At 48.9% G+C, this 26,225-nt stretch overlaps 2 long non-coding RNA genes across 2 annotated transcripts in view; one reads left to right on the plus strand and one right to left on the minus strand.

Annotated features, from left to right (window-relative positions):
- Positions 1 to 26,225, minus strand: part of LOC138745276 (uncharacterized) — a 342,228-nt gene that overhangs the window by 100,633 nt on the left and 215,370 nt on the right. The gene's annotated exons all lie outside the window — the stretch shown is intronic.
- Positions 3,507 to 5,654, plus strand: LOC138745272 (uncharacterized). Its single transcript, XR_011346121.1, has 3 exons — positions 3,507 to 3,670; positions 4,774 to 4,963; positions 5,584 to 5,654. It is a non-coding gene; the product is annotated as an uncharacterized lncRNA (long non-coding RNA).

Here is a 26,225-nt window from a genome sequence, read left to right on the forward strand (position 1 = left end):
TCTAATGTGTGGCATCTATAAAAGAAAGAATAAAGAAACCACACCCCACCCCCATCCACAATATGTTACCCCCTCCCACTTCTCTCTTCAACAGAAGTGTCTGCTACAGTGGTGACCTCAGCAGGACCCAGCCCTTCAGTTGGACGTGAAGATCACGGTCCAGGCGGCTCTTCAGATGGTTTGGTTGAAGCTGTCAATGTTCTGGATGTCGCAGCCACACGTGGGGTTCAAACAGGCCAAGGACCAGTTCCACCTCCAAGAGATCACCGCTGATGACATCCATTACTCCTCCATGATGTTCTTGCTCATCAGGACATGGCAGCAAGGCTCATCGACTTCTGACATCAGCCTCCCGAGCAAGGCAAATAGGATGCCCTCAAGGAGCTCTTCACCCGCACCTTCAGGACACGCCTTCATCCTCCACCTCATTCTGTTCCTGCTCTCACTGTCGCATGGCCCAGACAGTCATCCCAACATGAGTCCCTTCAAGCTATTTCTTTTCAGCTCTCACCAAATGCCCTGGACCCACTTTTCAGGAACTCTTCCCTCTTCCTCCCTATGTCATTGGTATCTCCATGTGCCACAACCTCTGTCCCATTTTAGGATGTCTTGGACACCAGCAGCAACACCCCAGACACTGGCACCAGGGAGGCACCACCTGGAAAAGGTTCAGGGTCCTAGTCCAACAGTCTTTTTCCTGAGCATCCAGGCAGCAGAAAAATATCAATGGTTGCTCAAAGCAAAATCCTCATTACGGTGCCCACCAACAAGTTGAGGCACAAAGTTTTGTGTGTGTTTTGGGTTACTGGTGCCAACATATTCCCCATCTCACCCAGTCCCTCCATCTACTGTACAATGTTGCCCAGAAAAAAAAAACTCTCCGCTTCATTGATGACCTGAACAACAAATGGCTTCTTAAATGGTAAAACATGCTGTTGAACACCACTGCCACTGACCACAAGCACCCCACAACCCCTCAAAACTGGAAGACCCTTTGAATGACTTGTCTCTGCAATGAAGACAATGGTCTAGTGGAGCCTCGAGCAAAAGAGGCAAGGTCGCCGAGTCCCACACAGCTTCTGGTTCAATTCCCTCCTGGAAGCTGCCTCCCGCGACTCCCCATCTGAGTGTCAGATGGTCGCCTGCTTACCACAGAGAACCAGATGGCAGCAGAGACAGTCACACTCCAGCCACACCTCCCAACATGTGATGGGTTCAATCTGCGGATGCCACTCACAGTGGACCGAAGAAGTGGTACATGGCAGACCGCACAGAGGCCGGGCCCGAAGGGCTGAGCCACTTGCAAGAACAGATCATGTCCTGTCCGAAAGTGACAGCCTCCCACTTGAATGACCCCGAGAAGAGCTTGGCACCATGGCCTGGGGCAAACCGTTCAACACCCTCGATGCTGGACAGCAGGAAAAAGCTTGGTTTACTGACGGCTCCGGCTGGTGGAGGTGCGAAGAACAACGGTGTAAAGTGGGAGCACTCCAGCCCACCACAGATAAAGTACTGACACAAGAGGGTGAGGTGGAGGGGAGAGCCAACTGTCCAAGCTGGCAGCTGTGGCACTGATCCGAAAAGGGACAACCAGGCGGGCCCAGGAGCCTCTTTTCCGATCAGTGCAACAGGATTTCTGGGCTGTGCCAAACAGCACGTCAGTGTGGATGGGTCGGCGTCAGGAGACAGGGAGGCAGATCCATGGCTGCCTGCTCTGAGGACAACAGCACTGGCAGATCTTCTGAGAGGTGGAACAACAAAAGAATAGTCAGGGTCCACCACGTGGATGGACACACCTCCAGGAAAACCGCTGAAGCTGACGCGATGCCACTGTGGACTGAGCTGCTCAAATATGCTCTGCCACTTTTTTCCCCAAGCAGAGAGACCCTGGAGCCTTGGCAGCATTGGTGCATCATAAATGTGGGCATATGGGGGCACTATGATGGACAGAAGATCTGGGGGTCTCATGATGTTGCAAGAACTGTGATGGCCAAATGCCCTATTTGTCAGCAATTAAAACCAAGGGCCACATTCGCTGGGGTTCGGGAGCTGGCCAAGTCTGATAAATTGACCATATCAGGCCTCTCCCCTGCCAAAATAAAAAGTGATATGTTCTCACGATGGTCAGCACATACTCGGATGTCCTGCCAGTGGGCCGACCAAGCACCATTTAAGCGTGCTCGATATGTGGAATACCCTATCGGGTAACATCTGACCAGCAATGGGTGGTGATGCCAAGTATTTGGGGCCACCTGCATATCCCCTACCACCCACAGGCATCCAAAATCAATGAGTGAATGAATGACCTGTTCAAGGTATCGTACGTGACAAGTTGATTGTCAAGTTTTCTATCCATGAGTGGTTGCAAGTGTATCGATTAATCCGGCGAGTTTGTGTCTGTGTGTGTCTTTTACTCCTCGTGCGACTTCACTACATGTGTCAATAAAAGACAACTGTGTTCAAATTCGCCACCCTTGGGACCCCTCGAATCAGTTTCACACACATAATAATTGGTGCAGTGAGCAGGGTCCTTCGAGTTCCGACTGAACACAGCTGCAGTGGAGATGCTTTGGAATCGGGGCAGGAAATCTAGTGCAGGCAGGGAGAACAAGATCTGCGTGTGTACTGACGAGAGTGCAGGGTTGGGGAGCTTGGCAAGCATGCTGGCGGACCACGGCAAACTGGTAGACTGGTCCAAGCTCCTGGATCCACATCTTGAGAAAATAGGTCACCACGTGTTGTCCCACTTCAAGAAGTCGGGGTTCCCAAAATCTAAGGGGAATCAGAGGGTGCCTTTTGGCTGCCAGTGTTTCTCCTGAGAAACCAATGTGAGATCATAGAAAGGAAAGATTTGGAGAGGGCCCAGGAAAATAAGATAAAGGTGGTCCAGCAGCGCTGCTGTGCACTGCAGGAGGCAGTACAGACTCCCCCAACCTGAGCCACTGATGTCGAGATGAGAGGGGCAGAGGTAGCCAACAGGCATGCCAATCAAGGTCGGACTCCCCCCCCCCACACCCCCAGTGAGTGAGTTTGTACTGGCCATGGAGCGATAAGCCGAGGCCATTTGCCAGGATTCAGGCATTAAAGGTTTCAGAACAGGCCAGGAAGAGCATGAAATCAATTTATTTGCAGAAGTTGTTCTGATATATCTGACAGACCGGATACACTCATTGCCCAAGTTGTGCTCCACCCTGGAGGACTATGGGGAGATCTCTGGGTATAAGTTCTTTTGGGATATGTGCAAAATCATGTCACTTAGGAAGGGGGATTAGAGCCAATGTCAAGAAAATAGTCAACAAATGTGGCGGTAAAATGGAATCAAATGTCTAGGAGTTAGAATAGATAACAACGAGTAATTTAGACCAGCTGAATTATTCTCCCCTTGCTTGGGGAAATTGAGGAGGATTTAAATGGTTGGATGTCCCTGCCCATTACACTAGTGGTGTCACAGAGAGGGGAGGTGTCACAGAGGGGGGAGATGATGACACAGAGGGGGCGATGATGTCACTGCATGGGGCAGCCATAGCTGAGTCGTGTCATGGCACAGCAACAAGAGAAAGATGCCTCTCCTGGAAGGGGATTCTGGCCCCCATGTCGGAGTAGGACGCAGTCTCATCCCAGGGACCCTCTGATCAACAGGGTTGTGTTTAAATGCACCCTGCACCCATGGGTGAGATAAAGAGCCTGTTACAGGCTCCCCGACTGGGACAGAGCCTCCTCTGGCACCATCCTTCACCCAGTGTGGGCGGAGAGAATGGAGGCTGCATTTAATCCCCTCTCCCCATCCTGAGTGCAGGGCACTTTATGAGGCAGCTGGAGGGGACTGGGGAGGGGAGAACAATGGCATGTGAGGGAATACAGGGATGGGGTCTGTAGGAGTGGAGGGGAGAACCAAGGAATGGGGTTGCACCACAGGCTAATGTCAAGGGAGATTGGATCAGAGGTAGGGGACATAGGGTTGAGCTGGGGGGATGGGGTGCGAGGGGACGGAAGGCACTGGGGAAACCATGGGGTGGTGTTGGGTGGTGGATGAGAGTGTGGTAGAGGAATCGGGGCAGGGGAGAGTGTGAGGTGTCTGAGGGAGAAGAGAAGTTGCGAGGGGGATGGAAAGTAGACCTTTCAACAGAAATGGGACAGAGCTCCCCCTCCACCTGGAATGGGATCTGTCCACTGAGAGACAGGACCGCTCCTCCACCCACCCCCCCCGCCCCCCCCGGGTTACAAGATCCCTTCCACCCTTGCATACACCCCCACACCCCCCCAACCGGGATAGGATTCTTTCCCCCAGTGGACCTGGATCAAGGTGCTAGAAAGTGTTTCTGCTGCGGCGGACCCAACAGAGTTGAGCGGTGAAGAGTGGTGCTCTCTCCGCACCACCTGCTCCCTCAGGCAACGAGGTCTCGCTTGCATCATGGAAGATCACGGTGTTGCTGAGCTTCTGGGAATGTGGAGGGCTTCTGCTAAACCCGTGGTGGGGTTCAGAGTGCTTCATCTCCCCGGGACGTGCTCCCATGGAGGGAGGGTTGTAAACAAAGTGAACGACTGCAGAACTGGCCTCAGTCTGAGGAGAGTGATCAAAGAGGGACCTGGGGTGGCAATATTTCTACTGAAAGGCTGGAACGAACCAACAAAAGATCAATTCTGACATTTAGGAGAACCTTGGAAGGGAGTTAGAGGAAGGGGTAGAGACTAACTTGGACAGCAAGGCTGGGTTGGGATAAATGACCTGTTGTGTACCCTCTGGGTGTGTAAATGCTGCTGCTTCTGCCCCAGAGGACATGGCAATAAGGTCACAACAGAGGTGGCCACACCGGGTCATGGACCCAACGTCCCCAAGGTGGTGTCCTGCACAGATGATAAAATCATCGACAATGGATCTTTCGGTGGGGTGTACCAGGCAAGGCTGGTGGACTCCGGAGAGCTGATTGCCATCAAGAAGATCTTGCAGGACAAGAGATTCAAGGTGAGGGGGTGGAGCAGTTGTGTGGAAATGGAACACCCTGATATTTAACTTTAGGCCTACAGCACGTTCACAGGCCCTTGCGACACATGAGCCCGTTTCACACCATTACACCCAATTGACAAACACCCCAAACACATTTTTGAAGGGTGGGTGGAAAGAGGAGCATCTGACAGAGGCCATGGGGTTTGGAAACAGAGAAAGTCACACAAACCCACAACTGCACCCCCCCTCCCCACACACAACCCCACACACACACACACACACACACACACACACACACACACACACACACACACACACACACACACACACACACACACACACACACCTGGAAAATATCAGAGATTTTCTGCAAATTAATTGTTTAGTAGAAGCTGGGAAAACAATCATAAAAACTGAAATGATACTTCAATGAACCCCCTGACGAGTCCCCACTCCAGCGACACGAAAAGTCCCCCCAACTGACTCTCGAAAAGTCCCCCACTTCGGCCTCCCTTGGAGTTCCCCACCTCTGACCTCTTGACGAATCTCCTCCCCGCCTCCCCCCTCAACTTGGACAAGTCGCCCCTCAGGTCCCCGACCCATCGCCCAGCCTTGCTGATGTTCCTCTCTCGCCATAGAACCGCAAACTGCAGATCGTGCGAAAGTTGGATCACACCATCATCGTCCCTCTTCTCAACTTCTACTCCTCTGTAGTCAAGGTAAGATCCACCTGCACCCACCCCACCCTCACTCTGATGCATATCATTTGCTGCTACCTTCCCCATTCCTTCAATCGATCTGTCTCACTGCAGTCTCTCTGTTGCCTCCATCCTGCCCCTCTGACCAGTGCCGACTCCTTGACGCTGGCTGCTCTGCTCCTCACCCATTAACTCATGACCTCTTGCCATTTCAACTCCAGACAGCAGCAGCCAAGACCACAAGACAAGGTCGCCAAATTCGGCCACTCAGCCCCTCCAGTCTGTTTCCCCAATTCATTTCACGAATGTATTTTCCCACATAACTCACTTCCCCAGAACCTTTTGGTGCCCTTCCAAATCAACGCCTGCTCTGAATCGTCCCAACAACTCAGCCTCCACATGTTCGACCCCAGCCAACACCCGGCTGCAAACATTTCTCATCTCGAAACGTCAATGGTTTTTCTCTCCCGGTGAATCCTTGCCTCACGAGGGAGGGCAGTCAGAGCTGCACATTTTGTGCAGTCTCACCAGAAGCCGAATGATGGGGCAGCGGACGGGTCCACTACGGCCTGTTGACGCTCTGCTCGCTGAGCCCTTGGATTCATGCAATGTTGTGTTGAGCAGTGGGGGCATCAGGCCTACAGAGAGCAGGAGGGGCTGGCACTCCAGTTGGGAGAGGCACTGGGTGTTGGAGGGTAAATCCAGCTGACATATTTGTATTGTGTCCAAGAGAAAGAGGAGGTTTATATGAATCTGGGTCTGGACTATGTTCCCGAGGCGGTTCACTGCATGGACCAGCACTTCAACAAGGCCAAGCAGCCCATTCCCATGATCTACATCAAGGTGGTTGTGGATCTGGGTGGTCAAGTTGTCCACTGGGGCAAGCTTGGATGGTGGGGTTGGAGGATATGAAGGAGTTTACTGGCTGAGTCTCGCTGGGGACTGGATATCGATGAAGGGTGCATGAGGGTCTCAATGGGTATTGGTGAGGAGAGAAAGGGTAGTGAGGGGAGAGGGGTGGAGAGGATGATGAGGATGGATGTTGATTGGCAGGGAGGGGCCCTTCACCCACCTCCCCTTACCCTCAGGATATAGACCCGGCAAGTGTGGAGGCAGAGTGGGTCATGTTATATCGTTGTGTTGCCAGTTTTGTGAGGAGCAGGTCCTGCTTCATGAGTCATGTACCAGCTGTAGCAGAGCATGGCCTACTTCCATCCTCAGGGGGTTTTCCATTGAGACATCAAGCCCCAGAAGATGCTGGTAGATCCCGAGATGGCCTTCTTATTGATCCTTTATTTCGGCAGGTAGATCCACCCATGTCTGTCCGTTCCCCACCTCAACGCGGTCCTGATCCCTCTCCCCAACACGGCCTTGTCCCCTCCCCACCAGCTCTCACTCCTCCCCCACCAGCTCTCTCCCCTCCTCCCTCTCCCAACTTGCCCCTTCCACAGCTTAATAACTTATTCTAAATAAGATTGTGGGGGGCTTAGATGGAATGAACAGCCAGAAACCTTTCCTAAAGTGTCAGGTGCAAATCTCAGAGAGCATCCGCTTCAGGTGAGGGGAGATTTTTTTTTATGCAGAGAGTTGTGAGAGCTTTGAATGCGTCACCGGTGAAAGTGATAGCGGTTGGTAGAATAGGTACATATAAAAGTCTCTGAGACGAGCATGTGGATGTGAGGGAACAGAATTTTTACATGATAGAGGAATTTGGGGATATGGCGAGAAGGCAGGGTAGGTCGAGTTAGGTCATAAATTAGATCAGCCATGATCATATTGAATGGCCGAGCAGGCTCGATAGGCCAGTTTTGTCCTACTCCTGTTCCCACTTCCTATGTTCCTATGGGTGTGGTACAGGTAAAGGTTGTGGAGAACATTTACAAAGGTCAGTACAGCCTTTATGGGCCAAAGGGCCTGTACTGGGCAGCAATGCTTGATGTTCTAATGGATGCGGAAGCTCTGGGAAGGGGTAAGGGAGGAACTGGCCAGGAAGTCTGCAGATTCTGGGGCCGAGGGCAAAGCCCAAACATGCTGGGCAAACTCATGGATAGTTTTGTGAGGAGCAGGTCCTGCTTCACGAGTCAAATTGAGTTTTTCGAGGAGGTGTCAAAGGAAATAGATGAAGGTCAAGGTCTGTATGTGCTGCACGAGGATTTTAGTAAGGTGCTTGACAAGGTCCCCACGGTGACCTCATTCAGAATGTCCGGAGGCATGGGAACCATGGACCCTTGGCTGTGTGGATTCAGAAATGGCTTGTCTACAGAAAACAGAGGGTAGTAGTAGATGGAACAATGACTAGTGGCTCTCCAAATGGATCTGCTCTGGGACCCCTGCTCTTTGTGATTTTTATGAATGCTGATGGGAGTGGAAGGGTGGGTACGTCAGGGGATGACACAGAGGTAGAGATGTTGTAGACAGTGTAGAAGGTTGTCATAGGTCATCCAGTTTGCAGAGAAGTGACAGATGGAGTTCAATCCTGTAAATCAGATGTACTTAAATAAGCAACTGGTCCAGGTTTATTTCCAGAGTCATTTTCAAGGGCACGAATAACAGTTATTCCAAAGAAGGTTGGAGACCCATTAAAAGTAGCTTCATATAGACCAATATCTTTATTGAATGCGGATTACAAGAATGTGTGGGCAGAGCACTTGGTTAATGGCAGGATTATGAACAGTGTGCAGGACAGAGAAATATTTAGATCCTGCTCCATATATCACTCAAGGTTGCTGTGCAAATTGAGAGGGAGTTTAAGATTGTGTATTGTGTGCTGGCCTTCAGGAGTCAGGGGATTGAGTTCAAAAACCGAGAGGTATCGTTGCAGATGTATAAAATTCTCGTCAGACCACACATGGAATATTGTGTGCATTCCTGGGTCGAGAATACCAGAGGACGTCTAAATAAGGTTAGCTGAGGGAAATTTATGCAAGACGTGAGGGGTACATTTTATTCACACAGAATGTAGTGGGTGGCTGAAATGCATTGTCGGGGTACTAGCGGAGGCTGGTCCAAAAAAGGCATGAAAAGGATTTTAATATGGACAGGAATTAAAGAAAAATGGAGGGTACTGGTGTGAGGGAGGGGAGGGTAACATTGTTGTGGGGTAGGTTCAGCTGGATCAGCTGAACGGTCTCGACTGATCCATCCATGATTTTCTAGCAACTTGCTGCCATATCGTGGAGAACCAGGGTGTTGCCTGATGGACACATGTTGCTCTGAGCTCTGAAGAGAGAGATCGTGGTTTTCGCCAAAACACACTTTCTCAGGTAAAGCAGAGGAAGGGGAAAGGTTCCAGTGTTCAGGGGTAGGGGGGATTATGGGGGAAGAGTTGGGACCCTCCAAAGTCATTGTGATCAGGCCTCAGAGATAGTATCTCTATCACTCGTATTTCTCTTCCCAGGAGAAGGAGCGATCTTAGAGACAAGACACGAGTCCAGAAGAACCTCGCATCCCAGCTGAACAGAGGACGGACAACATCATGATGGCCTGAACCCCTCCCCTTCTCCCTCTGGCCCTGCCAACCCCATTCCCTGCCTCTTCCATGTCCCTTCACCCACTTCCCCTCTTCTCCTCTACCCCTCCTCCATCCCAACCCCCTCCCGCTCACCTTCCCCTTCCCCTGCCCTCACACCTATGCCCTAACCCCAGCCCTCCACTCTTCACCTCCCCCTTCCCCTCCGCCCTTCCCTTCCCCTTTCCCCCTCCCCTTCCCCTCCCCATCCCCTGCCCTAACCCTCCCCCTTCCCCTCCCCTTCTCCTCCTCCCCTTCCCCTCCCCCTTCCCTTTCCCCTTCCTACCCCTAACCTAGGGGAAGGAGGGGGAGGGGAAGGGGGTAGGAGAAAGGGGGTAGTGGAAGGGGGTAAGCGTAGGGGTTGTGGTAAGGGGTAGGGTAGGGGGTAGTGGTAGGGGGTGCGGGGATGGGGAAGGGGTAGGAGGTAGGGTTAGGGGAAGTGCATAGGTTGTAAGGAATAGGGTAGGGGTAGTGGTAGGGGGTGCGGGTATGGGGAAGGGGTGGTAGGTAGGGTTAGGGGAAGGGGGTAGTTGTAGGGGGTGCGGGTATGGGGAAGGGGTAGGAGGCATGGTTAGGGGAAGGGGGTAGGTTGTAAGGGATAGGGGTAGGGTTTAGTTTAGGGTTGGGGAAGTTGGGTAGAGTTAGGGTTAGTGTTAGGAGACATGGGGTAGGGCTATATCTTGGTTTATGGTTAGGTTTATAGTTCAGGGAAGTGGGTTTGTGTTAGGTATAGGGGATGGGAGTAGGAGCAGGGGGTAGAGGAGGAGTGAGGTTTGGGGTTAGGGGATGGTGGGTAGCATTAGGGTTGGGGTTAGGAGGCGGCATAGGCGTAGGGATAAAGTTAGGGTTAGTGGACGGGGTGGGGGTAGAGTTAGGGGATGTGGAGTGGTGGTAGGGGGTATCGGTAGTGTTAAGGTTAGGTTTAGGATTTTGTTAGGGGTTAGGGTTAGGAGTAGGAGGAAGGGAAGGGGGAGGGGAATGGGGGAGGCGAGCGGGGGACGGGAACTGGGGAAGGGAAGGGGGGAGGGGATGTGGGAGGGGAACGGGCAGTGGAAAGGGGAGGGAAACGGGGTAGAGGAAAGGGGAGGTGAACGGTGGACGGCATCCCTAGCCCCGCCCCTCCCCTCCCCTTCCCTTCCCCCACATTTCCCCTGCCTCTCCTCTCCTCATTCCAGAAGAAGCTGGGCCTCTTTCCATCCAGAACCTCCCTGTGGTTTCAGAGCCTCCGTTTCAGGAAGTGCCTTCGACGCTTGCTGCTGGACAGACATCTTGTCTCTTGATTCATTCTGTACCGTTGATATTAAATTTAAAAATGATTGGGTTTTTTAAAGCTTGAACTCAAAAGGCTGGTCCAGATAGACAAAACAGAAACAGGCCCTTCAGCCTCTCTCTCCTGCTAGCTGAGCTGTTGTAATCAGTCCATATTCCTCTCACCCTTTTCATTCTTAGCTCCCATCCAGCTCATGTTGCCTTGTCAATCGCACGGCCTGTGGGAAGAAGCTATTTCCCTCCCTGGCTGCTCTGCTTTTATTCCTCCATATCTCCTTCCTGATGGCAGGGCGACAAAGATGCTCTGTGCTGGATATCTATGAGTCTATTTACAGAGCCCATCCCTGCAAACAATCAGGGGACCGTTGCCTTGAGGTGGCACCCATGTTGCCTCTCCCTCAGCACTCTCAGAACACTACTGCATCCTCCTTCCCCTCCTTTCCCAGGTCTCAGTAACCCGCTGACAATTCCAGTCAGCTGCCATGTCTATACCCTGCCCCACCTAAACCGATGGATCGACCAGCTCCTTCTCCCCTCAAGAGTTCGAGGAATCCACTCTCTCGCAATGTCCTGCTATCGAATGCCCTGCATCCTCCTTCCCACTTGGTTCCTCCTGTTATCAGGCGCCTGGATGGACCCCACCCTGTTGAAACTACCCGTGTTCTCACTGATCTCTCTGCGCCTCTGCCCTCCATCCAGGGGTCTTGGATTTCTTGTGGGGGTGGTGGAGAACAAAGCACCAACTTAAGGAGATGGGGAGCAGTACAAAGACCCCCAGGTCCAGGAGACAGGGAGGACCACACAGATACCCATCTCTGTCATTCGGGTAAAACCTGATTATCAGGTGCAATGTGCAAGGAACTTTCGGTCCTGCTGCACGTGGGCCAGGTTTGGCCCATCCCCACACCACCACCCTGTCAATTCCCAAAACAAATTTCCTATTCATGTGGGGGTCCAAAATGGATAGAGTCTGGAGAAGGACCGTGTACATCGTCAATCAATGGGGACAAGGGTGTAACCAGCATGGCCATAATTGTGTGTGGCTGTGCTTGCAACCAAAGTTCAAGGGCATCAAATGCTGCTATGTGCTGAGGTTCTACCTGGCTCAGGTGTTGCGAAAGATTGGCCTGTCCCTGGTGCTGCACAATGTTCCAGTCAGCAGGACTTTGCCCCTTTACCTTCCTGGGAACGGTTTCATAGACAAACACTTTTGACCACAAGTCTGTCAGGCAGTGGTCAGCAGAGCATTGCTGACACAGAGACTCCAGGACTTGATGGGATACTGCGGGGTGGTCCACGGAGCAGAGCATCCAGAGACAGACATCCAGAACTGCTGGAAAACCAGAAACTCGGTGAAAGATGTCCTTCAGTTTGCCTGAAACCCAGATGGGAGTAGCAAACACTAGAAGACATCTGTCTAAAGCAAAGGGAGGAAGATTTAGGGGAGATATCAGGGGTATTTTCTTTTACCCAGAGTTGTGGGTGTCAAGAATGCCTTGCCAGGAGTAGTGATGAAGGCCAAAACATTAGGGGCATTTTAGGGGTTCTTAGTTACATTGAGGGGCTGAGACCAAGGAGGATATTCTCCAACAGCAGAGGGTGGCAGTAACCACAAGATGTCAAAGTGGTGGCAATGAAGCTAAACAGAGACCGTCTAATGTGACTGTGCACCTGGCTGCGGGAATTTGGACTTACGATATAAACCTTGCTAAGTGCTAGTTCAGGTTGGAAACGTTCGACTTCCTTGGGGGTCAAATCAACAGGCACGGAACTAAACCCTGCTTGAAAAGGTAGAGTTTGTTAAGTGCTTCCTCAAACCCCACATAATGAAGGGACTGCAAGAATTCACTGGTACGATTAATTTTTATCACCAATTCATACCGGTAGTGGCTGACATCATTTTTTTGTTTTTAAACTTTATTTAAGATTTTATAACATGAATAACATATAGAATTACATTTTAAAAATTAAGAACAAAATAATAAAATTACAATACAGTGTGAGTGATCTAAATAAACTATACCCTCCCCAATAATTATTACACATTAAAAACCCAACTTAAATTAGTCCAACCCCGCCTTCCCCCCAAAATAAAGAGTGAAGAATTAATAAAGTTAATAATATATGTGAGAAAAAAACCCACTTACAAAAAAAAAACAAAAACATAACCGATTAAAATACTAACAAAAAGAAAAGTAATTAATACTAAGATATCAGACTTAAAAAACATATTTAAATCAAACTTAAATGCATATATTTAATGGAGTTAAGATGAAACATATTATTAACTCAAACGTAATATAAAAAATTAGTAAAATTAGTAACATTGTCTATCAAAAATTCTTAAACAATAATCAATTCTTTAAAAAAATTGTAGCATGAGAAAAAAAAAGATGAAAAATAAAACTTTCTCTATAGAGATAAACCTTCACCAAATATCAACTAACTTCACATCTATCATCATATTAGTCACATAAACTGCCATCTTAAAACAAAATTCCAACCTCATTAAACATTGTACAATTCAAATTTGGTACTCTTCCACCATTTTTCCCTTTTAACCTTGAATAATTACCCAATAAAAGCTCCAATACCACATTTAAATATCCCCAATCATTACGTTAAAATTCAGATATCCAAATAATAAAAACACATCTACAACAAAATCTATATCTTCAAAAAATAGAGCATAAGCCACAAACAAAATTCAAGCCTCATTAAGAATTGTACAATTCAATTTATAACTTTCACCATTATTCCCTTCGTTCTATAACTAAAATAGCAAAATAATATACACCAGAATTACCACTCCTTTCACCTTAAAGTTAAAGAAAAACTATTAAAAAAAACTTATCCATCCCATTCACATTTAAATTTCAAATATTCCTTATCTACTGAATAAACTTTACAAAAAAAACCACATGAATATTTAGTTTTTTAAACAATCAAATACTTTCTTATGCTTTTTTTTTATAAACACAAAAGAAAACCCTTAACTCTTTAATCTAATAATACAAAAAAAGGAAAAATAAACAGGTAGGAGGTTAAAAATACCCCCTCCCGTCTAAACCGCGCAATGCGGTAACTCCCAAAAAAATGGGTGTGAGATAACTCACACGTAGCAGATGACTTTCAGGAAATAGTGCCCATCCAGTTCTCTCCCCCAACTCTCACTTCATCTTAAACTAACATCATCATTATTTAATATTCCTTTTTTAAAAAAAAACATTAAAAAAAAAGAACAACTCTTCTTTTAATCAGCTCCAACTGCCGAGTCACCATTACAACCATTCCTTCTTGGAGCACGGCTCTTTTCTTCCATCTCTTGTCTCCTTAGAGATCGCGGCGGACTACGTCTCTGTTGAAACCGAGTAATTGGCAGCTCTTGAGCAAATGCTATAGCTTCCTTTGGAGAATCAAAGAACTTTGGTTGGCAACCATCTTGAAAAACCTTCAAAACAGCTGGATATCTAAATGTTGCCTTATAACCTTTCTTCCACAACAACTCAGCAGTAGGGGGTGCACTGGAGCAATTCATCAAAGGGGAATGGCAGCCCCTGTCCTTCTTTAGCAGACACCTCTGGCCACCTGAACTCAAATACAGCGTCTTTGACTGAGAGCAATTGGTGCTGTACCTGGCAGTCAGGCACTTAAGGTATTTTTGGAAGGTAGACAATTCAGTGTCTTCATGGACCAGAAGCCATTAACTTTTGCCTTCCATAAAGTGTTGGACCTGTGGTCGGCCAAGCAGCAGCGACTCCTCTCATATGAGTCTGAGTTCACTACAGACATTCAACACATCGTGGGTGACGCACTGCCCCATCCCCGCAATCAAGTCTATCCAGGCCCTGTCCCAGTGAATAGACTACTTAGCCCTCGGCAGGGGACAGCAGGACGACCCTGAGATCCTTGCAAGCAAGTCAGCAGTGTCCAGGCTCAGGCTGGAGGATGTTAACATCGACCCTGGTAAGTAGACGCTCCTCTGTGACATTCCAATGGCAAATCCCACCTCATCGTGCCGACAGCATGGAGATGGCAGTTTTATGATGATGTGCACAACCTGACGCACCCGGCCATCAGTACTGTCAAAATGGTGGTCAATAGGTTGGTCTTGCTGAGCCTCCAGAAACAGGTTGTCAGTGGGCCAAGGCCTGCACACTCTGCCAGATGACCAAAATGCAGACATACGTGAAGGCACCATGCCAGACATTCGAGCCAGCACCACATAGGTTCAGCCACATCTACAATGAGATTGTGGGGTCACTACCGGCCTCCCGTGGGACGAGTTACCTTCTCACCATGATTGCCTTCTCCATGAGGTTCCCCGAGGCGGTCCAGCTGGCTGACACAACCACTTGTGTCCTCCATTTAATTGGAAGCGGTAATAAATATAAAGGAAAGTTTGTTAATAAATAGTCTCCCTTGCAGTTGGGGTACAATGTATTTCTTGAGATCAGAGGAATCCTGGAGCCAAAACAAAGTGATCCTGTTTTTCTCAAGGATTTGATTGAGTTGTTGGGGTAGTTGTAAGTGGAAGGGCCGATAGGTCTCCTGCTCCTTCCACTGCCTTTGTTTTCAGTCTTGCGATGCTGATTGGGTTCACCTGTGTGTTCGCACGCTCGCTGATTGGTTGCTTCAGTTGCGCGAGCCAATGGGTTGATCCGGTGAGGCCGCTATTGGATTGGACGCTGAAGTCTGGTTGGATTGATGGGCTGTTTCGCGAGCTGATTGGCTCTTGCTGTGAGGAGGCGGGACATTGGCGGCGGCGTCGTCTGCACAGGGTCCATCGCTGCGGGCCGAAAGGGAAGAAGTTGGCAGGGGTAAGGAGGAGGGTGAAGGGGGAGTTGGAGGGCGAGGGGGAGGCTGGGCAAGGAGGGTGAGGGGAGGGGGAGGAGGGGAGGGGGAGGAGGGGGGGCAGGGGGGGCAGGGGGGGCAGGGGGAGGAGGGGGGGCAGGGGGAGGAGGGGGGCAGGGGGAGGAGGGGGGGCAGGGGGAGGAGGGGGGGGCAGGGGGAGGAGGGGGGGGCAGGGGGAGGAGGGGGGGCAGGGGGAGGAGGGGGGGCAGGGGGAGGAGGGGGGGCAGGGGGAGGAGGGGGGGGCAGGGGGAGGAGGGGGGGCAGGGGGAGGAGGGGGGGGCAGGGGGAGGAGGGGGGGCAGGGGGAGGAGGGGGGGCAGGGGGAGGAGGGGGGGCAGGGGGAGGAGGGGGGGCAGGGGGAGGAGGGGGGGCAGGGGGAGGAGGGGGGCAGGGGGAGGAGGGGGGGCAGGGGGAGGAGGGGGGGGCAGGGGGAGGAGGGGGGGGCAGGGGGAGGAGGGGGGGCAGGGGGAGGAGGGGGGGCAGGGGGAGGAGGGGGGGCAGGGGGAGGAGGGGGGGGCAGGGGGAGGAGGGGGGGGCAGGGGGAGGAGGGGGGGGCAGGGGGAGGAGGGGGGGCAGGGGGAGGAGGGGGGGCAGGGGGAGGAGGGGGGGCAGGGGGAGGAGGGGGGGCAGGGGGAGGAGGGGGGGCAGGGGGAGGAGGGGGGGCAGGGGGAGGAGGGGGGGCAGGGGGAGGAGGGGGGGCAGGGGGAGGAGGGGGGGCAGGGGGAGGAGGGGGGGCAGGGGGAAGAGGGGGGGCAGGGGGAGGAGGGGGGCAGGGGGAGGAGGGGGGGCAGGGGGAGGAGGGGGGGCAGGGGGAGGAGGGGGGGCAGGGGGAGGAGGGGGGGCAGGGGGAGGAGGGGGGGCAGGGGGAGGAGGGGGGGCAGGGGGAGGAGGGGGGGCAGGGGGAGGAGGGGGGGCAGGGGGAGGAGGGGGGCAGGGGGAGGAGGGGGGGCAGGGGGAGGAGGGGGGGCAGGGGGAGGAGGGGGGGCAGGGGGAGGAGGGGGGGCAGGGGGAGGAGGGGGGGCAGGGGGAGGAGGGGGGGCAGGGGGAGGAGGGCGGGGGGGGAGGGAACCGCCTGTTTGCCCCAGGTACCCAAGTCCCCTCTCTGTGTGTGTTGGCTTCCTCCTGCCCTCCACCCCCACAATTTAATGGTCCCATTTCTGACCTTCTCTTCCTCATCTTTCCTCGATGAAGGGACAAACCCACAACATGTTTGATGTCTCTTTCTCTTTGCTCTATGTCTGTTTGACCTGATGACTCTCTCTAACCCTGTGGCTTTACCCCCTCATCTTTCGCTGGTTGAACACAATGGAGCTGTAAGAGCTCAATTTGTGAAGGGTTGTATCTGGATTTGAGTCGTTTGACACCATGTTGATTTCTTTAAATTGTGGCAAAAGCAACTGAAGGATTTCAAAACCTCGTCATCGGTCCTCTTTCAAACTCGTCTGAATTCCTTGGATGAAAAAACATTGCTCTGAAACTTACCCTGCGTGAGTTTATTTTCCTCTCTTGCAGGGAGGTTTCAGAATCTGTTCCACATGATGAATCTGTTGACTTTTCAAAGAGACAGTGGAGTGGCTATTTTCTTCGACCAAGATTTCATCAACTCAGTCAAGGGCTGAACTAAGTCTGCATTTAAAAATGGTTATGTTGCAAATGCAAGATGACTTTGGCTTTATTCATCAAAAGTGGCCATTTCCATGGTCTCAACGAGGCTGCTCTCTTGATCTCAAAGAGACGGTTAGAAATGGTCTTCCTCCTTCAAAATCCACTTGTTACTCCTGGTGAAAGGAGAAGACGATGTAACTGTACCTTCTCTGACGACTGTATCTTCAATCCTCTCTTCCCCACAGCATGGACAACAACTTCTGCCTCTCATTTGTAATGTTTCTCCAGAATGGCTCATCCCATGACACGTGCCGTCATTTCTGCCTTTGAAGTCCATTCAGCCTCTTCAAAAGTATGAATCATGAGCCAATGGACTCCAGCCTTGAATCAAGAACTCGCTTATTCGAACAGCTGCCATCTCTCAGCACTCTATTGACTTAGTTTCAATTTTAAGAACACAGATAATCAACAGATGGTCTCTCGATTTGATCACCAGTCTTTCCTGACAACACAAATTCTTCCGTTTTTAATAAAGCAAACACTCCAGTATCTCAAGGACCATCATGAAGGTTTTCCTCTTTCGGTTTCAGATGCAGAATGAGCAGACGTTTCATCTCCGTTCATGGCTTGCCTTCTGGCATCTCAAAGGATTGTGTGTGTGACCCTGAATCCAACCCACAAAATAACTTGATAATATATATCAACTATTGTAACTTTAAAGATTAATATTCGCATAAAATGGTCCATGATAATTCACAGGACAATGGCATCTTCAAACAATAATTTTCATTGGTAAAGATTAATAACAACACTTTTTACTTCACTCTAACTCCACTCTGCACAAATATATGTGTGTGTGTGTGTGTGTGTGTGTATATAAAAACCAAAACCATTCCAATTAAGGCAATGCCCATCTTTTTTTCTTCCTACAGTCGACAATCAGCTCCTTGGTTTTGGTGGCATTGAGTGCGAGGTTGTTGTTGGTCCATGATTGAACCCTGCTTTCAATCTCCCTCCTGAATGCTGACTCGTTGCCATTCCTCATGCAGCTCATGACTGTGCTATCGGCAGTGAATTTGTAGATGGTGTCGTCATACCAAACTATGCAGCTGTAGATGTAAAGCGAGTCGAGCAGGGGTGAAATATGCAACCCTCTGGTGTTTGGGAGCTAATGGAGATTTTGGAAGAGTTGTTCTTGCCAATCCACACTAATTGGGGCCTGGAGATGAAGAAATTCTGGATCCAATTGCACAGTATGTTATGGAGTCCCAGGACTTTGGAGTTTGCTCATCAACTTTGATGGGAGAATGGTATGGAATGCCAGACTCTAGTCAATAAAGAGCATTCTGATGGATGCACCTTTGTCTTCTGGGTGTTTCAGGGTTTTGGCAGAGCCAGTGAAGATGACATCTGCCATAGGTCTGGTAAATTGGAATCGATCCATGTCGCCCCTTGGACAGGAGTTGATGTATTTCAACACCATCCCCTCAATCCACCTCATCACTGGATGTGAGTGTCACTCATTAATCATCATTTAGGCAGGTTACCCCACTCTTTGGAACTGATATATTTGATGCCTATTTGAAACAGGTGGGTGCCACTCCCTGTCGGAGTGAGATGTTGAAGATATCCATGGCCAGTTGGTCAACACAGGTTATCAATCCTCTGCTGGGTTCTCCATCCAGGCTTGATCCTTTCCTTTGATTCACTATCCTGAGGGCAGCCCATATTGTCATCTTTGGTTACTGATAGCAGCGGATCATCAAGAGATGTAGTGGGGGAGGGGGGATTTGCGATGGTTCTTCCTTGTACTAGTGGTCATATCAGGTGTAGAAGGCATTGAGTTCATGTGGAGTGAGGCATTGCCGCCTCCCACTGCACCAGATTTGTTTTTGCAGCACTTTATGTCATTTAGGCCCCTGACACAGCTGATGGGTATCCTTCGTTGTTTCCATTCTTGTGCTGAATCTTTCCATGGTTCGTATTGGCTCCTTGTGTATCTGTATCTCCAAACTGTGATTTGGCTCTCAGCAATTTCTGGATATTGTCATTCCAGGATTTCTGGTTGAGAAAACTCCCTGAACAATTTGGTGGGGACACCCTCGTCCACAGCTGTTTTGATAAAGTTCGCTATGGTCCCGGTACAGTGATTCAGTTCCTCAGCTGAGTTCTTGAACACGATCCAATCCAGGGACTCTAGGCAGTCCTGCAGCTGGCTTCCCCTCCCGTGACCACCTTCTGGTTGTCCTGATCTCGTAAGTGTTGTGAGAAATTGTAGGCCCCATTTCTAAGAGAGGATGTGATGGCCCAGAGGTGGTTTACAAGAATGATCCTGGGGATGAGAGGAATAATGTTTGAGGAGCATTTGATGGTTCTGGGCCTGTACTCGCCCGAGTTTAGAAGAATGAGGCAGGACCTCATTGAAATCTGCTGAATAGTGAAAGGGCTGGATAGAGAGTATTTTGCCAGTTGTGCAAGAGTTTAGGATCAGTGGGAACAACCTCAGAATAAAAGGATGTCTGCTTAAAACGGAGATGGAGAAACCTTTTCATCTAGAGCAGTGATTTTCAAACTCCTCCACCACCCCACCCCCACCCCCAGGATCATATTCTACTTAATCCTTATGCTCTGTTAGTAAGGGATTACTTAAAGTGGGAGGTGAGTGGAAAGAAAGTTTGAAAAGTTTGAAAACCACTGTTTTAATCGTACCTCATTGATTTGTTCTGTGCATGTCTCATAACTCCAGAGAAAATAGGCCAATGACAACTTTTCTCAAGGAAATTTTCTCCTTCACAATTGGGTCCACTGCAGTCTTTCTCAGCCTTTTTTCCCATTCATATTCCACTTTAAGCAATCTCTTACTCATTTTTCGACACTCCAAGGAATAAAGTCCCAACCTGTTCAACCTTTCTCGTAGCTCAACTCCTGAAGACCTGGCAGCGTCTTCGTAAATGTTCTCTGCACTCTTTCAATCTTACTAATACCCTTCCTATAGCGAGTTGACCAGAACTGCACACAATACTCCAAATGTGGCCTCACCAACATCTTATCCAACCTCACCATAACTTCCCAACTCCTAATTAAAATATGTTAATTAATGAAGGCCAAGATGACAAAAGCTGTCTTTTGAACCCTGTCTTCCTGTGACACCACTTTCATGGAATTATGTAACTGTATTTTATCTCTTGCTGCCGAGTTGTACAACTTCTCTGTTCAATTTCATAATGTTGGCTTCTGGACTATTTTATTGTGCCCCCTGATCTAGACAGTTCTGGCAGGGCAAAACAATTTTGTTTTCTTTTGTCAGATCAAATTTTGTCACATTGATCCAAAAACAAGTATTTTCACCATTCCTTCATTTCAGATTCTCTGCAGCTATGGTATTGTACCTCACAGTGACGACATCATGTTTGCCTTGTTTATCCTTTACCCCTCCATCCAGACAGATGTGTTGATCAGCGAGTCGACTCCACTCATCCAGCACCACTGCCATTTCTGCTGCTCGGGCTTTTCATCCCACGTATTCAGTTTGTTATTTCCCCTCTTCTTTTTCTCAGCAAAGAGAATCAGGTTTGTTTGATCATCTTTCTGAATCCCAGTGAAAGGTTATCGACCTGAAGGTTTTAACTCCGATTATTTTTCCAGTAGATGACCTGCTGAGTATTTCCAGCATTGAGATTTTATTTTAGTTTCTTGGTGTATTACTGAGTACTTTGAATGGGAGAAGAAATGTGGGTTGGGTTTAAGTGGAGAAGTCTCGATCATGGAGTGGATTTAGAAAAATAGACATAAAAGGGGAGGGTGCATGGAAATAGTTAATTCATCTTTTGAAATTGTTTTTTGTGCTATGATTGTTTTTTGATGTATGCGCAGTGTTCAGAATTAAAAATTTATTGTGATGAACATGTCAGAAAATTTGTCGTTTTGTGGCAACAATACAGGTGCAAATATTGTACTAAATTACATTTTAAAAAAAGAAATCCATTTGTCCAAAATGAAGAGTAAGTGAGGGAGTGACTGTGGTTCCTTGTCCATTCAAAAATCTGATGGCAGAGGGGGAGAAGCTGTGTTTGTACCATTGGGTGTTCGTCTTCATGCTCCTGGACCTGTTTCCCTGGTGATCACAGTGTGAAGAAGGCCTGGTCTGGGTGGTGAGGATCCTTGAGGATAGAGGTTGTTTTCTTGAGACTCTGCCTTTTGGAGAAATCCTTAATACATGGGCAAAGGATGAAAGGGGAAAAGTTTAGTGGAAAATGATGGGGAGCTTCTCCACACAAGGTGGTGGGAAAGTGGAACAAGCTAGTAGCTGCATGAGGAAATGTGAACTCAATGTTAGTATTGAAGAGTTTGGACAAGTTCAGGGATACGAGGGAGATGGAGGGTGATGGACTGGATGCTGGTCAGTGGGACAAGGCAGAATAAGAGTTTGGCACAGACTAGAAAAGCTGAAGGACCTGTATCGGTGCTGTAATGTTCTGTGAATCCATGGAGTGATGCACTGGGTCGTACATCTACAACCCGACAAAACTAACATGGTTCCTGCACAAAAGCACACAATATGCAGCACGTAATGACCAAATGAATAATCGAAATAAATATATGTAGAGGGCCAAGCGGGCACACAGCCCACGTTGTGAACCGTCGGTGACGCGGTTCTCCGATGTCGCGCAATACCATAAAACAGACCACTGGGCACTCACCCATTTAATGGACCACACGTGGACGGTGCTGCATGCCGAGGAATGGCACGTTGATTAGTGGTGTCTTCTGCGGGTAGGTGCAGGACATTCACAGGGCTTAATTTAAACCTGCTGGTTCCATGGATCGATAGCAAACTCTTAATAATGTCTCACCATGTCTCATTTGGCAGCCTATAATATACCCCAATAATAGTACCCTCATCCTTCTTATTTTTTCATTTTACCCACACTGCCTTCCTCGATGAGCCCTCCAGTCTCCTTTATCTTTCTCTGGATTCTAGATGTTGTAAGCCAAGAAACATTTTTGTAAATCTTCTGTGCATTCTCTCCACCTATCTCTATCCTTCCTTTGACAAATGAGACCAGAACTGAACACAATACTCCAAACCTGGCCTCACCAATACCTTCAATAATCGCAGCATCATTTTCCAGCTGTACTTTATGCTATGATATATGAAGGCCAGTTTGCCATAACCACCCCGTCTACGTGGCAATCCACCTTCAAGGAACTCTGTACCGTAACTCCAAGATCCCTCTCTTCCTCTGCATTCCTCGATGCCCTTCCCTTAACTGCATATGTCTTATTTTGCTTATTTTTTCTGGAATGCAGCACCTCACACTTGTCAACATTAAATTCCTTCTGCCATCTTTCAGTCCACTTTTCCAAACAAACCAAATCCTGTAATCTAAGAAAACCTTCCTCAACATCCACCACTCCCCCTATTTTCATATCATCTGCATATTTGCTTACCCAGTTAACCATCCCATTTCATTCCCCAACCACAGATCGAACATTGCCCCCCCCTGTAGTGGGCATCTCCACATACTGCTGCAAAAAGCAGTCCTGAACACATTGTATAAACTCTAAGCCATCCTGCCCTCTCACTGACTGTGTTTCCCAATCGATGTTAGGAAAATTGAAATCCCCAACCTACACCACCCTATTCCTACTGCAGATGTCAGCTAATTCCTTGCACATTTGCTCTTCTAGTTCTCCCTTCCCATTTGCCAGACTATAATGTACCCCTATAATAGTGACCTCACCCTTCTTATTTTTTAGTTTTACCCACACTGCCTCCCTCAATGAGACCTCCAGTCTCTTGCTTGAGCACCACTGTAATATCTTCCCTGACAAGTAATGCGGTATATAAAAGAAGTCTGTAAAGTTTGAATAAAGCAGTCTTGTGTTGACTAACGTGGGTATGTATATGACTTTAGTAGCTGTACTGAAGTTGCCGCCAGAAATGGTGAGCCCCGAATGCAAGATTCAGCCGAAGCTTGAATCTCCAGTGATCATGGACACGACTGCAGCTGCTGCCACCACGGCTGCAGTTAAACCAGGTTCTGCCTATTTCTCCTGGAATTGACTAGACATGAGCTTTTAAATATGGAGGGCCTGAGTGACAGGGATCCATCTGATCTAATGAATGAGATGCTCGTATTAGCAGATGGCCATTCTCATTGTTTACTTTTTGAGACTCTATTCCTGTCCAAACTCCCAGGTCGTGTCGCAATACCAATCGTTAACATGGATTTCTGCCATCCCCATGATGTAGCGTGGGAGGCTGACAGGCTCGATCAAACTCCAACGCAAGTGTCTGCTCACAAACAGCCTCTTTGATCAGTAGATCCATCTCCTGTTTCCTACAAGCCTCTTCTATCTGCAGTTCAGTTAAAGAAGGATGAATGCACTGACAGGCGGTGAGAATGGTGTTTTTACCATCACCAATGGGGAAAAAAGCCCATAAATGTGTCCCACCATTTATCTATTAGAGAAAAAAGGCAGGAAATTAAAAAAAACGGCTGTCAGTTGGGGCCTCGGCAGCTGGCACAAGTACCGACTGGCCTATTGTATCTTCAAGACGACGCTGGTAAGTACAAATATCCTGCCAACCTATTTTGAAAAAAACACTTAAATAACCACACCGAGCTCTTCAAGCAGCAAATGGAACTACAATTCCCTGCTTTGGCATAGGACAGGTCGCAATTGGGAAAGGAGGTGCGACATTCCTTTGGAATTGCATATTGTCTTCCATTGCACAGGTCATTTTGTGTGCAGATTTTTGAAGGTCGCATGACTTGCCAGTAGACGTGAAGCGGAGGAAATGGGTTCATGCCACCACTTTGAAAACATACCCATTGGTCTGCAGCAAAGGGGGAGTTTCCCATCTCGGGGTCCATATCCTGCACAAAGATGTCTATGCTGTCCTGCTCAATGAATTTCCTGCTATTATCTCCTAATTTCAATACCTCCAAAACAGCCCAGGGTGTGTCCCATTACATAGACACTTCAGACCCGCTGATTTACGCCAGTTCTCGTCATCTTCCAACTGATTAACTGCGGCAGGCAAGGGCAGAGTTTATTGCAAGGGAGAAATAAGGCATCATTCAGTGCTCCAACAGTCCTTGGGCATCACGGTGACACGTGGTACCCAAAATAACAGGTGGATGTAGACCCTGCGGTGATTACTGTCGGCTCATTAACTACACCTGACAGATACCCTTTCCCTCATATGCAAGGTTTCGCTGCCCATCTGCACATTTTCCAAGTTTTCTCCAAAGTTGACCTTGTCAAGGGATACCATCAGATCCCGGTGTATAAGGAAGACATTATTATTCCTTTAAGGCTTTTTGAATTTTTTAAGGATACCATTTGGATTGAAGAACGACGTTCAAACTTTCCAGCATCTTATAGAGGCATTGGGCAGAATCGCTTCCATACACTTGGATGACATCCTCATAGCCAGTCAAACTGAACAGGATATCTCGCACTGCAAGAGCTGTCTGTTCCAATGGCTGGAGGAATTTGGTCTTCCCATTAACCCTAGCAGATGTCAATTTAGCAAGTCCACCATCGATTCCTGGGACACAAGATCATGGGTCATGGTGTCTTTCCCTTAGCCAGCAAGGTAGAGGCAGTCCGTGCTTTTCCAACACCTATCATGGTTCAGGGCCTGCAGAAATTCTTGAGCAGGAAAAACTTCTATCACCGGTTCATTCCAGCAGCTGCTGACATTCTTTGACCACGGTTTCCAATCCTCACCACAAAGCAAAGGGAGCAGAGGTTAGGTTTGTGATGCCAAAGACGCTTTAGTCAACGCAGAAATGCTCCCCTATCCTAACCCCAACACATCCTTGACATTTAGTCCTGATGCCTCGAGTATGGCCGTGGGTGTGTTTCTAGAGCAGTACGTCAATATGGCCATTGCCAACCCCTCGCATTCTTTAGCAAACATCTATGGCCATCAGAGATGAAATATCGTGCATTATGTCGAGCCACACGGCACTCCGATTTGTTTTGGAGGGTCGGCATTTCACTGTGTTCACAGACCACCAGCCACTCGTTTTTACCTTCAGCAAAATAACAGATCCATGGTCAGCAAGACAGCAGGGCCATTCTCATACATTTCAGAATTTACCATGGACGTGCGCTATATTTCTGGTAAAAACAATGGCATCACGAATATTCTGTCCAGACTGACTGTATATCATATTCAGGGTGACATTGATATTCCTGAATTAGCCAGTGTCCAGGCAATGGACCCCGATGTTCAGGCATACAGTACGGCCATTACTGACCTGGACATACAGCATGGGGCAGCACAACTGGGGGGCCAACCTTACTTTGTGACATGTCTTTGGGCTACACTCGACCAGTGATTCCACCATCTTGGAGGCAACACCTTATTGACCAGATACACAGCTTGTCTCATCCATCCATCAGAACATCTGTCAAGCTTATGTCAAATAAATATGTAGGTCATGGTCTGAAAAAATGTGTCGCGCCATGGGTCTGCACATGTACCTCCTGCCAGACAGCCAAAATTCAGTGGCACACTAAGACACCTCTTCAACCTTTCCCGGCGGTATGCAGGCAGTTGGAACACATTCGTGTGGACCGGCTCAGACCATTGCCAGTATCTCAAAACATGAGATATATTTGAACAGTTGTAGAACATTTCACGCACTGACCAGAGGCCGTCCCGTTGCCATCCAGTGACATTGAGACAACTGCCAGAGCATTCATTATCAATTGGATGGCTAGATTTGGTTTTCTGACCCACATTACTTCAGACCATGGAGCACAATTCACCCACAGTCCAATGGCCTTATAGAACATTTCTACCGGCAACTGAAGTCAAACTTAAGGCCTGACTCACCGGTCCGAATTAGGTCAACAAATTGCCATGGATTCCATTGGGTGTGCACATGGCTCCAAAGGAAGATATGTCTGCATTGTCCGCAGAGATGGTTTATGGTATGCTCCTTACATTTTCATGGGACATTCATTTCACAACAAACTCTGATCTGAATGTTCTTCATCAGCTTCGACATGGTGTCGTGATCAGCAAACCTTTTCCTCTCCACTGGCATGGATCCCCTAAACAGAATGTGCCCCCACCACTCCTGGACGCTGATTTTGTTTTTGTGTGCAGACAGATCCCAAGAGCGCCATTACAATGAACGTATGAGGGCCTTTTCCGCGTGTTGAAGAAGGATGAGGTTGTGTATACATTGGACATTGGGGGACATTCACAGCTGTTTCTGGTGACTGTTCTGGGGTGGGGGTGTAGCAAATGTCGAGTGGCCGGGCAGGCAAAGTTCTTTGGCGGGCGTGAAAAATCATGAGACAGACAGCTGGAAACT

This window comes from Narcine bancroftii, chromosome 11, assembly GCF_036971445.1.
Source record: "Narcine bancroftii isolate sNarBan1 chromosome 11, sNarBan1.hap1, whole genome shotgun sequence".
Lineage (NCBI taxonomy): Eukaryota > Metazoa > Chordata > Chondrichthyes > Torpediniformes > Narcinidae > Narcine > Narcine bancroftii.